At 43.8% G+C, this 13090-nt stretch overlaps 1 long non-coding RNA gene across 1 annotated transcript; it reads right to left on the bottom strand.

Moving 5' to 3' along the window:
• Positions 1-309: 309 nt before the first annotated feature.
• LOC308595394 lies at positions 310-548 on the bottom strand. The gene is made up of 2 exons (XR_014012026.1): positions 407-548; positions 310-376 (listed from the first exon to the last, which is right to left on the bottom strand). It is a non-coding gene; the product is annotated as an uncharacterized lncRNA (long non-coding RNA).
• Positions 549-13090: the final 12542 nt, after the last annotated feature.

Here is a 13090-nt window from a genome sequence, read left to right as displayed (position 1 = left end):
TGAAACCTCCTGGTAGTTCAGAAAGAAGAGGCAAGGAGAAGACCATCACAAGTTGCCTTTCATAAAATGACCAAGTTTCATCTCAACACATGAAGTCCTTTGTGTCAGGAGCTCATCCTCCTCTCGAGTAGGACCTTGGCAGAGACACATGCCCGACTGGCATGTTCCCTTCCTTCTGGTCTATCGTTTGGGAGCTTCAAAAGCTTTCTTCTGCCCAAACATCACAGCGACCGATGCCAACAGACATCAGCACACTTAGGGATCCGCAGAGTCTTTGCGGTTTGCATAACAGACCTCAGCAACTCAGCATTTTGGCTAATCTACTTTATTTACATATAAACACACATGGAGCACTGCAACATGGCTCCCTCTCTCTCTAGCATCAGACAGCAAAGAGAAAAAGAACAAAGGACAATAGTCCCACTTCACGGAACACAGTAACACAAACATCCTGTCTCCATCACTTCCCACTCTGTGGAGTCAAAACATACACCATCATGTGATAGACAACAATCCCATGACTGCAATCACGGAGCAGGAATTCTAACACTTTGCCCTTTGGAAGACAAGTTGCAATTGTAGAGTTGGAAGGGACCGCAAGGCTAATCTAGTCCAAGCTCTGCAATGCAAGAATGTTTTTGCCCAACGTGGAGCTCGAACTCACAACAATGAGTTTAAGAGCCTTATGCTCTACTGACTGACCTGTTAAGTTGTGAGTGAACATATCAGACGACACTGTGATTCTTCAAACAGCTCTTGTTCATTCACAGGTCAGGACAGAACTGAACTGAAGGGTTCAGCCAGCCTGCTTATATAGAGCTCCACTAGAACGCAACAGCAACCATTCTCTGTAACTATCCAATCACTGAACGTCACTTTCAATCCCTTATTTGCATATGTGGACCTGAGTGAAAACTATCTACAGTATCCCCCTGCTGGCCCAGGGTCAGAACTTCAGTACATAACATGACCTATCCCTGATTGTCTTTCTGTATTAGTTGGAAATGTTCTAATCTTAAAACAAAATGTATTAAGGGAATTCACAGCTATTATGTCAAGGGCTGACTTTACAGCAAACCATCCTCTGATTTCCCTTGTTATACAGTAGTACTTCTCATGCACGCCGTACTATGTATTGGTGAGATGAGGCTAAATAAATTAATAAGAGGCTGTTGTCTGGACGCACCCTTTTAAAAGGGAGAATAATATTGATATGAAAAAAGGGGAAACTGGTCATCCTTCCTGATTTAGAAACAGTTACAATTCGATATTTGATGTCTGAGGAGGTTTTCTAATCCCTTATGCATTTGTAAAAAAGAAAAGAAAAGAAGCATAACTCATTTCTCTTTCTCTGAAATATAGTAAGTGAATCTTAGTGAAGAATATTGGTTCCTTTGCTTTCTTTTAATGTAAGCTCTGAATGATTTCTGTGAGATACTGGATGCATCTCAATTCTCTTGTGATGCCACTTAGATATTTTTCAAATATAAGAATAGAGACCAAATGTGACTATTTTCAATGTGCCAAGCAGATGAAGGGATTATTTTCTTCCTTGTTCATCTATCAAAGTCGACTCTTTCTACATTTAAAATCCAATTCTTAAGTCACTTGCCCGGGAATGGTTCCATTAAGTAAGACTAGTCTAGGATGGTGGCCTAGATAATTTCATAACTGTCATAAGACATTGGTATGGCCTTTTTCAAATAGGTTTATTCTAAAGGCATGCTACCTTTTGACCTAGAGGGTTGTGCTTGGGGGTTGGTATATACAATATAAATTAATAGATGCTGACCTTTTGGTAAAATTCTAACTCCCAAAATTCATTAGAATAGATTGTGTACCAGAATAGTTTTGTTCCCGTTTCTGTTAACTGGTTGGTGGATTCTCTCAGCACAGCAGATAAAAGCCAGTAGAGGGGGTGCCTCTGGGCATCCCATCAGGTTAGAAAACCATTTAGGACCACATATCCACTCTGGAATTCATAAACTGGGCACCCGTGGTTTAGACACGGTGTAACATATGCAAAAATTAAGTTATACATAATAAGCTTTCCTTATTTCCTGTAGCAGATGAAAAGGAAAGTGTGTAGATCTGAAAATCTGGCACGTTAATTCTTCTTTGGTTTGGTGTTAAAGGACCCATGCTAGCAGAGCTGACTTTTTTTGGGAAATAGAAGAGGGATGCTCTTCAAAAAAAGAAAGAAAGGGAATTTGTCAAAATGCAGAGATGTTTGTGGCTTGATTTCATAGGCTTAATGGTGTCCTGCCCCACCTGGTTTTTAACAATATTTTGACAGAGTAATGTTTGAAATGAGTTGGATGTGTTAAATGCTTTTAAATTATATTTTCCATGTAGAATTTGTGAGCTGCTTTGGACAGAACCCCTCCCCCCCCCAAAAAGTCCAGTATACAAATCTGTCAAATCAATGAATAAATAAATAACCTCTCCTTACAACCACCCCACCACTGTCGTTTGGCCAGGTATACACTGTGATCACTTAGTAGGCATCAGAAATGGTGCCCCAAGCAGGGATCCAGAATAGGCCGGGCTAATGGGAGGTTGGACTTAAAAATGGAAAGCGTAATGTTGGTGGTCAACAAAAGAGGCTTAAAGACTCACTCAAGGCAAAGCTTAAAAAATGTAGTATAAACACTGTCAACCGGGAAACACTGGCCTGTGAGCGCTCCAGTTGGAGAACAGCCTTTACCACAGGTGCCATGGGCTTTGAAGACACTCAGACTCAGGATGAAAGGGAGAAACATGCTAAGAAGAAGGCATGCTTGGCAAACCCTCACCGTGATCAACTCCCGCCCGGAAACCTATGTCCCCACTGTGGAAGGACGTGTGGATCCAGAATTGGCCTCCACAGTCACTTACGGACTCACTTTTAAGATTGTGTTCATGGAAGACAATCTTACTCGGCTACGAGGGATTGCCAAAGAAGCAGCAGCAGAAGGACTCCAAAACACCTGGATGGCAGATGGTTAAGGGAGGATGATTTAGAGGAGCAAAATTTTGTTGCCAATGACCCACGCTTTTATGCAAACCGTATACAAGGCAATGTATAGGAATAAGCAATAAAGAAATGGTTGCCTTGCTAGAGATCCATTACTTGTGGCCATCACTACCTGTCCCTTCTCCCAAGCCTTCTGACATGCCCAGGGAGTTTAGGAGAGAGGAGGTGTTGCTTGTAGGGACGCGGGTGGTGCTGTGGGTTAAACCACAGAGCCTAGGACTTGCCAATCAGAAGGTCAGCGGTTCAAATCCCCGCGATGGGGTGAGCTCCCGTTGCTCGGTCCCTGCTCCTGCCAACCTAGCAGTTCAAAAGCACATCAAAGTGCAAGTAGATTAATAGGTACCACTCCGGTGGGAAGGTAAACAGCATTTCCGTGTGCTGCTCTGGTTCACCAGAAGTGGCTTAGTCATGCTGGCCACATGACCCGGAAGCTGTACGCCGGCTCCCTCGGCCAATAAAGTGAGATGAGCGCCACAACCCCAGAGTCGTCTGCAACTAGACCTAATGGTCAGGGGTCCCTTTACCTTTAGGTGTTGCTTGTAATAGAGTTGGAGGGACAGAAGATAAGGAAGATAAGAAACAGTGGGAGAGACTCCTGCTATTTATTATTTTCTACAAACCTCAGCGTAAATGTAAACTTCAGTGAGGATAGCTGGGTGATGGTGGGTGTCCTGCTTGCCCCGGGCAAACTGATGAGTGGATTTGTCCCACCAGCTTCCAAGCCACCGAAGAAGCAATCTAGCATCAAACAAAGCAACAACCATTGAATTGAAAATGCTCAAGACAGCGGGGATGCCATTATTCCTTTCTTCCCGCAGATGAAAAGCATTGAACTAACTCCGAAAGCATGGCATAGAAATAGATTTGGGTGAAGAATAAAAATAGAATTAAACATCTGCAGAGAAATTCTCTGTGTACGCTCCTTTTTCACTCTGCTGACAACAGAGGGGATTATGCACATATATGAAGAAGAGATCCCAACCAGTTCCTTGTGCGAAAGGCTCAATAAATACAAATAGAACATGGCAGAGGCATTAAAACCGCCTAAGTTCCTTAAGCCACCTTGATCCAAGGTTGGTGCAGTTTTATTTGAGTTCAGTAAGAAGGATTACACTGACAGGCTAAAGTCTATTTCAAAACTGATATGCTGCATAATACACTACATCAAGCAGCACTTTAACAATACATTTGAAATGACAAGCTGCATGCCGCGGTACTTCAGATGAATAAATAATAGGAAGCAACACACAGCTTAATGGGCAGATAATAAGAGATACTGTCCCATATGTTGCTGGCCAGAGATGAGGATGCTCAGCATTAGGTCTCCAAAAGAGTAATAACAATAACAATAACAATAACAATAACAATAACAATAACAATAACAATAACAATAACAATAACAATAACAATAACAATAATAATTTATTATTTATACCCCGCCCATCTGGCAGGGTTTCCCCAGCCACTCTGGCTGGCTTCCAACAAAATATTTAACTATAATAGTCCATCAAACATTAAAAGCTTCCCTAAACAGGGCTGCCTTCAGATGTCTTCTAAAAGTCTGGTAGTTGTTTTTCTCTTTGAAATCTGGTGGGAGGGCATTCCACAGGGCGGGTGCCACTACCAAGAAGGCCCTCTGCCTGGTTGCCTGTAACTTGGCTTCTCGCAGGGAAGGAACCGCCAGAAGGCCCTCGGAGCTGGAAATCAGTGTCTGGGCTGAACAATGGGGGTGGAGACGCTCCTTCAGGTATACTGGACCAAGGCCATTTAGGGCTTTAAAGGTCAGCACCAACACTTTGAATTGTGCCTGGAAACGTGCTGGGAGCCAATGTAGGTCTTTCAAGACTGGTGTTAATGGGCCTCGGCGGCTGCTCCCAGTCACCAGTCTAGCTGCCTCATTCTAGATTAGTTGTAGTTTCTGGGTCACCTTCAAAGGTAGCCCCACATAGAGTGCATTGCAGTAGTCCAAGGAAGACACCAACGGAATGCAATGGGAGAAGCTACATGAGCCTCTGGAAGGAAAACAGAAAAGGCTGAAAGTTATGGCACTTTGCTTCAGCTCCAGTGTACAGTGGTACCTCGGGTTACAGATGCTTCAGGTTACAGACTCTGCTAATCTAGAAATATTACCTTGGGTTAAGAACTTTGCTTCAGGATGAGAACAGAAATCGCGCAGCGGTGGTGTAGCAGCAGCGGGAGGCCCCATTAGCTAAAGTGGTACCTCAGGTTAAGAACAGTTTCAGGTTAAGAACGGACCTCCAGAACGAATTAAGTTCTCAACCATTATACTGGCTAAGGGTAGGGATTAGGGTTAATTTGGGGACCAGTATGTGAATAATTTGCTACCTTGGCATAAGAAGAGTCTTGCTGGATCAGACCTGTCTAGTCCAGCATCCTTTCCCCTTTTTCAAATATTTTGTTATTTTTAAAAATACTGTCAAAACAAATCTTTCATATCTGTTGACCTCCCACCCACCCTTCCATGGTGTTCTTTTATTTCCTGATAGAGCTGCCACATTACTTACCGTATTTTTCTGTGTATAACACGCCCCCTATTTTGAGGGACTCAAAATTAAGAAAATGGGGGGAGATTGCTCCTGTGTATAAGACTACCTCTCTTTTTAACATTATTTTTTAGTAAAGAAAAGCCCTAGTCTTATACATGGAAAAGTACGGTATATTTTATCCATTATATATGTTAATTCTAAATAACTAGAAATTCTCATCTGTTGCTATAATTCAAATCCTACATATGTGTCAGGAACTGGACTGAGGAGGAATGGTGGGGACCGCCCCCCCTCTTCCTGAACCTTCCCCAGAATAGAAGGACAGTATAGATTTAGAACAGTGGTTTGCAGAAGGTCATAGTTGCAGAGGCTGCAGAGGGGTGAAGCTGGGAAATATTGGAAGAGGAACAGCAAGAAGAAGAAGAAGAAGAAGAAGAAGAAGAAGAAGAAGAAGAAGAAGAGGAGAGACAGCTGACACACTCAGGGTCTTTGGAAAGCATTCTTGACCTCACCCCATCTCCCAGTATCCGGCGTGCATTGAGAGTAGAACAGAAAGCTCAGAGGCAGAAAGCACAGATCAGCTGGCACTGGGATGATTTAGAATAGGAGAGACGGAGGGGGTGGGACTTTACTCGGAACAACGCCATTACTTGAGAGGCAGCATCATCCGTCTCTCTCTGTGAATATTGAATTGAATACCATGGTAAGAACCTCTTGTTTTCCCATTTTTTCCTGCCAACCGTGAGGTAGGAGGATCAGATTCCCTGAAACCTGACAAAATAAGTTTTAACATAACCATAATATATATATTTTTTTAATATTCCACAAAACACTTCCATTCTTCAAGATTCCCCCTCACCTCATTTTGTTCTCTAATTCTCACAGTTAGTCTAGCCGCCTCAGCATATTCCACCATCTTCATAAGCCAGTCTTCTTTCCTTCATGTCAGCATCCTGTTCTCACTGTCGTTGACCGGATCCCTATGGAAAGGCCACAGGCAGGATCTGAGGCCAGCAGCACTCTCTCACTTGTGATTCCCAGTAGAGCCAGGCTGCCTCTGATCCAGGAAGTGATATATAGCCATCATAACTGCTTGCCATTGATAGCTTTACCCTCTATAAATTTGCCTCATCCTATCGTAAAGCTGTCCAAGCTGGTGACCCTCACAACATCTCGTGATGGTAAATTCCATAGTTTTGACAACACACTGGGTGAAGAAGTACTGCCTGCCCTGAATCTTGTACCATTCAGCTTCATTCAATGACACCCATTGGGTTCCAGTATTATCTGCCCTGTGCATAATTTTATACAGGTGCAGCAGATTATCTTGATCCCTAATGAACTGCTATTTTCTCCAAGCTCAATGAATTTTGTTCTGCTAGAATTAACCACCTTATCAGGCAACTTCGTTGGCTGTAACGACGCTTGTGAAGTTAGCATGGGATGAATTAATACCATGACAGCCGTAGTCCTCTGTCACCGAACTGTTCAAGATTAGATTAACTTTCAGGGCAGTGTTTTGTTTTCAGAATTATAACATCAGTTCCTCTACTCTTGAGTGTGTGGTCTTGTTTTGTATTTCTAGAGGGGGTGGTGGGGAATAAGCACCTTCGCTATAGCAGGCTTCCTCAACCTCGGCCCTCCAGATGTTTTTGGCCTACAACTCCCATGATCCCTAGCTAGCAGGACCAGTGGTCAGGGATGATGGGAATTGTAGTCTCAAAACATCTGGAGGGCCAAGGTTGAGGAAGCCTGCTCTTGTTGTTGTTGTTTAGTCGTGTCCGACTCTTCGTGACCCCATGGACCAGAGCACGCCAGGCACTCCTATCTTCCACTGCCTCCCGCAGTTTGGTCAAACTCACGCTGGTAGCTTCGAGAACACTGTCCAACCATCTCATCCTCTGTCGTCCCCTTCTTCCTTCTGCCCTCCATCTTTCCCAACATCAGGGTCTTTTCCAGGGAGTCTTCTCTTCTCATGAGGTGGCCAAAGTATTGGAGCCTCAGCTTCACGATCTGTCCTTCCAGTGAGCACTCAGGGCTGATTTCCTTAAGAATGGATACGTTTGATCTTTTTGCAGTCCATGGGACTCTCAAGAGTCTCCTCCAGCACCGTAATTCAAAAGCATCAATTCTTCGGCGATCAGCCTTTTTTATGGTCCAGCTTTCACTTCCATACATCATATATTGTCATGCTATCTTCGAAGTAAGGATGGAAGCACCTGTCAGTTTCAGCTTCTCAGTTTCTCCTATTTCCAATCTTAAATTGGAGATGCTGACCAAACATCTTTCTGACTGTAAGAGCTGTTTGACAGTGAAATGGTCTCCCTTGGGAAGTTGTGGACTCTCCTTCCTTGGAGGTTTTTAAGCAGAGGTTGGACGGCCATCTGTCCTGGATGCTTTAGCTGAGATTCCTGCAGACCAGGCAGGTTGGACTAGATGACCTGTTAGAATCCCTTCCAACTCTACAATTCTACAATTCTATAAATCTAAATTTGGTTCTTCACATTTACGAAGGAGTTTAGGATTTTTTAAAAAAATCCTCATGAAAATTCATCAACATTTTAGTGTGAATTTCACCTAATGAACACATTTTTTTTGTACGCGGTTTTGACTAATGTACACAGGCAGTTCCCCCTAAAATATGGCATTTTGTATATTACTTTCACTGATATGTGCATTTTATGCATGCTTATCTCTAATACATGCCTATCTGTAAAAGTTGGTTGGAGAATTGCATAGCAAAATTTGGATAAGTGCAAATTTCACCAGATGACAGTGTTGCCATTCTCATATTGTTTTGGACGCTGCAGATTTGATAGATGTGGCTTTAAATGAAAACTGAATTGCACATGCGGGAAAGTATTGAAAATATTGCTGCCTTCTACATAACATTTCAGTGCTGACAAGAGACACGTGTGATCACTTTTTTAAAAATCTGCTCATGAACTCAGAACGCTTACGTTGTATCTGGCTTTTGGATAAATGTCATAATGTGATGCATGCTTTGTACCAGAGACAATTCCTTTTTGGTTTCCATCTTTGCCACTGTTTCTGGAGTCATTCATCTCTGGCCTTGCATCTTGGCAAGCAATAGCTTCAAACCCTTCTTCTGAACCTGCTATGGCTTGAAAGCTGGCTCTTGATTGGTGGGCTGTGTGCGTGTGTGTCCCCGTTTTTCCTTCAAATGTGGAAGAGGCATTTGCCACTCCCGTTCTTACCACAATCAGAATAAGTCTTCTCTTTGCTCAAGGCCAAGTAATCTCCCAGGCCTCTTTTTCTGTCCTGGAGAGACATTGGCACATAGGCCACGAATGAGGGCTTTCTGATTTAAGATTTGAAATGTTTATGAGCAAGTCTCTCTGGCCTTTTTTTTTTTTTGCTGAAGAGACTTCTCCCTTTCCCCGCCGCAAGCTATGCTACCCCTTCTGCCTTGATTATACAGCTACCACTTCATGCTGTTTTCATGCTTGTTTCACCCAGTCAGACCTCATCAATGTCATTCCTTTGGGAAATATCCCTCTCATCTTGCAGGAGGCTGTCTCCTTGGTATTAAATCACTTTCATCACCGCAGTGTGTTCAAAGCAGCCATCTTTGGTCTTGAGAGCACATGCAGTCTTGGTAGAAAGAAGTGTGAAATCTTATGGTACAGGAAATAGATCCGCAGGTGTTGGGATGGTGTTTGTATTTTTGGGTTGGAGGGAACCGGCCCCTTTGAAATGCCCTTTATCTGTGGAAGGGATCATCTAAGACAGTGTTCATCACACCGGTGAGGCCACCGATGTGTGGCTTCTTCTGTGCTAATGTGAGAAACAATGAGCCATGCTGTGAGTCTTCCCCATAAGTAAAGGTAAAGGTACCCCTGCTGGTACGGGCCGGTCTTGCCAGACTCTAGGGTTGTGCGCTCATCTCACTCTATAGGCTGGGAGCCAGCGCTGTCCGCAGACAATTCCGGGTCACGTGGCCAGCGTGACAAGCTGCATCTGGCGAGCCAGCGCAGCACACGGAACGCTGTTTACCTTCCCGCTGGTAAGCGGTCCCTATTTATCTACTTGCACCCGGAGGTGCTTTCAAACTGCTAGGTTGGCAGGCACTGGGACCGAACGACGGGAGCGCACCCCGCCGCGGGGATTCGAACTGCCGACCATGTGATCGGCAAGTCCTAGGCGCTGAGGTTTTACCCACAGCGCCACCCGCGTCCCTCCCTGAGTCTTCCCCATACCAGGACCATATTTCCTGTAGAAAGGCCGAGGACATTTATCTAGATCGATAGGAAGAATGGATAAAAGAAATGGATATTTCCACAGGGTTGTTAAGTTGGATCCTCGTAACAGAGGGTCCATGTTGTGCTCGGCCCCTGAAACTCTTCCCCAACCGGCTTGTGGGCAGGGCTTGCCCCGCTCCAAGCCGGTGGTGCCACAGTTATGCCACTGGCCTTTAGCCAATCGGCATCATGGGTTGGGGGTATCTATTTGACAGCGCGACGTAGGGACCCCGTTTTGCTTCATGCTGCCGAACACCCGCCCACCCACCCGTTAATCAGGTCATGTTTGGCCTTGCTTTGGACTTCGGTTGGTCACCTATTTTGGATCAGGGGCTGGATAGGAATTTTTCCCAATGTGGCAGATTGGCTGTGGCCACTTGGTGTTTTGCCTACCTCTTAGCAATAGTCACAACTTTGTAAGGTTAGGCGCTTAGGCATTGGTTTAGGGGAATGTGGGGAGGGAAGGTGCGCCCATCACCTGCCCCTCCAATGAATAGGGTATTCCGTTAAAGGAATCTGGGGGTCTGGATCTCATCCGAAGCCCGGAGGGGGGCTAAGGCCATGCCAGGACCCTCGGGAACCCCAGGGGTGAGACCAGTAAATATACACTGACGGAGATCCCCCTGCTGGTTGTTTACCCTTACAGGCTTCCTGCAGGGTGGGGCAGGAGCCAGTTATAGTTTTGATACCAATGCCTAAGTCAAAACCAGTCACATTTGTGTATTCAATAGAGTTGTGGCCAACATTTGCCCATTAACATTTAAACTAAATTCTGTCTCCACTGTGTCTTTATTTCCATGAGGGATGGGTTTTGGAGCTTGGAGCACAAACTGATTTGGAAGAACCTTCAAGTGTGTGTGTGCATATAGAGAAAGTGGATTATGAACGTTTGAAAACATTATACAGTGGTACCTCGGTTGTCGAACGTAATCCGTTCTGGAAGACCGTTTGACTTCCAAAATGTTCGACAACCAAGGCGCAATGGGCAGTCGGCAAACTGCGTTGAGAAAATGGAGAAACGTGCCTTGGAAGCCGTTTGACTTTCGAGGCGTGTTCCAAAACGGAAGCATTCACCTCTGGGTTTTCAGCATTTGAAAACCCAAACGTCTGGCTTCCGAGACACTTGAAAACAGAGGTTCCACTGTATTACCGTATTTTTCGCACTTTAAGGTGCATCAGACCACAAGACGCACCTAGTTTTTGGAGGAGGAAAACAAGAAAAAAAATATTCTGAATCTCAGAAGCCAGAACAGCAAGAGGGATCACTGCGCAGTGAAAGCAGTGATCCCTCTTGCTGTTCTGGCTTCTGGGATAGCTGCGCCGCCTGCATTCGCTCCATAAGAGGCACACACATTTCCCCTTACTTTTTAGGAGGGAAAAAGTGAGTCTTATAGAGCAAAAAATACGGTATATGTTTGGAAAATAAGGCTTCTGCTCTACTGTTTTCTCCTCCTCCTGCATGACTTCTCCCAGGGTAGTTCTCATTTCTGGGTGAAATTCAGTGATTAAAACCCAAGTCCAAATAGACATGTTGCTGATATAAAAGTAACAAAGAATCTGAGGTGCATTGGTAAATCAAGAACCGCAACCCAGAATTTGTTAAGCGTTGCGATCTAGTACCCTAATCAGTGAATGCAACCCACTATTTTGACAGGGGCCACCCTTCTTCCAGTTTTCTAATGTGAACGCTTTATCAGGCACCATTCCCACAACCACAGACCCTTCCAATGTGTCTATTTTTCCTTGTGGTTGTCAGATGGGAGCAGGGGAGCCTGTCGCTCCTCAAAGGAACTGGATCTGGGTTCAGGTGGCTCAGCCCTAGCTTAGAATAATGCATTTTATTTGTAATTTCTTTACCAGGACTTTATTTTACACCTGGCATTTGTACAATATAAAGGAGTGCAAAAACACATGGGGGTGATCGGTGCATTATTTATCTCCAGCAGGTGCACTGTGTTAAACTGTTAATTTGTCGGGAATATGTTACACTGTTCTTGGAGGTAAAACAAGAAATAATTCATAATTAAAACCCTCCAGCTGTGACCTTTGCTTTTCTATATGGTTCTTACGTTACATGTTCATTATCACTTAATATGAATTTGTCACCCTGGAAAAAAGTCTGTTCTTATACTCCAATCAGGATAGTCAAATGTTCCATTCTTCTGATGCTTTCACTTCGTGTATGTTCTGGGGGATTCTAATGCAAACCAATGTATTTATGAGAGAGGAAGGCAGTTAGTTATTTCAGGTTAATTAGGGTGTAATAAAAGGGTTGTTGAAGGTGCTCAGAGACACATTGCTCTGAGAAGCGAACATTTTGAAAATGTATTCAACCATTCTGTTTCTACCACGCTTTTACTTTTCACCTGAAAATTGAGTCATCGATATTCTCAACCAGCCACGAAACCAATTTGGCTTATTGGGTTACTTACTCATCTTGACTCCTTATTTAATTATCGATTACCAACCCCACTGACAGTTAAAGGTTCATTTCACAATGCAATTACTACCCTGTACCCATGTGTTATGACTGTCTTCAGGATGATATCCAGCTAGGTGGCAGACTCGCTGTAGTGAAATAATGGGTTTTGAGTCGGAATTTGAATTGCAAGGGAAGCAAGAAACAGATTAGATATAATAGACTGAGCTTGACTGCTGTTGCTCCCAGACAGACAGTGACGGCCAATAGTATGCATGATATTATGCTAAGCTTTTGGGGTTGAAGTAGGAATCTGTGAGTCCTAGTCATCCGCTAGAATCTATTCTTTAAATCTCCTAGAATATGAAACTAGCCTATGGCTCACGATGTGTGAATTCAGCACCAAGGAAGTAAACAAATCTGCACCCAGAAAAGCCGAATTCTGTAGCCTTAATGAGTTTATCTACATTCGGAGCATTTCCTCCAACCTTGAATAATATGTTCTGCAAGTTTTGCAAAGACACCGAAAAACAGAAACCACTTATTTGGTCAATTGTTTAATTACTGATAATTCAGTTAACATTTTCCAAGCATATCTTTGTTGTTGTAAGAGCTAGAGAAATGTTGGAGGGTATGCCATTGAACTATGCTGGTTCTCATTAATTTTACTGGTTTTGTCTTAGCCTAACCTACCTCACAAGATTATTGCAAGTATAGCACTAAGAGAGGAATGAAACATTTGGGGAAAGCATGTTGACCTATGAGGAGTAAGATGTAATAAAAAATAAATGTGATACTGGCTTAAGATCTCAGTATTTGGCCTGGGGAAGGGATTATTTCTACGTTTAGCCAACAAGGAGTTTATCAGCCCATGGATGAAAACTAT

Source organism: Podarcis bocagei (genome assembly GCF_964188305.1).
Source record: "Podarcis bocagei genome assembly, chromosome: 10".
NCBI classification, from domain to species: domain Eukaryota; kingdom Metazoa; phylum Chordata; class Lepidosauria; order Squamata; family Lacertidae; genus Podarcis; species Podarcis bocagei.
Note: the sequence above shows the minus strand (reverse complement) of the source record. Positions and strands in the feature narration are given on the sequence as shown.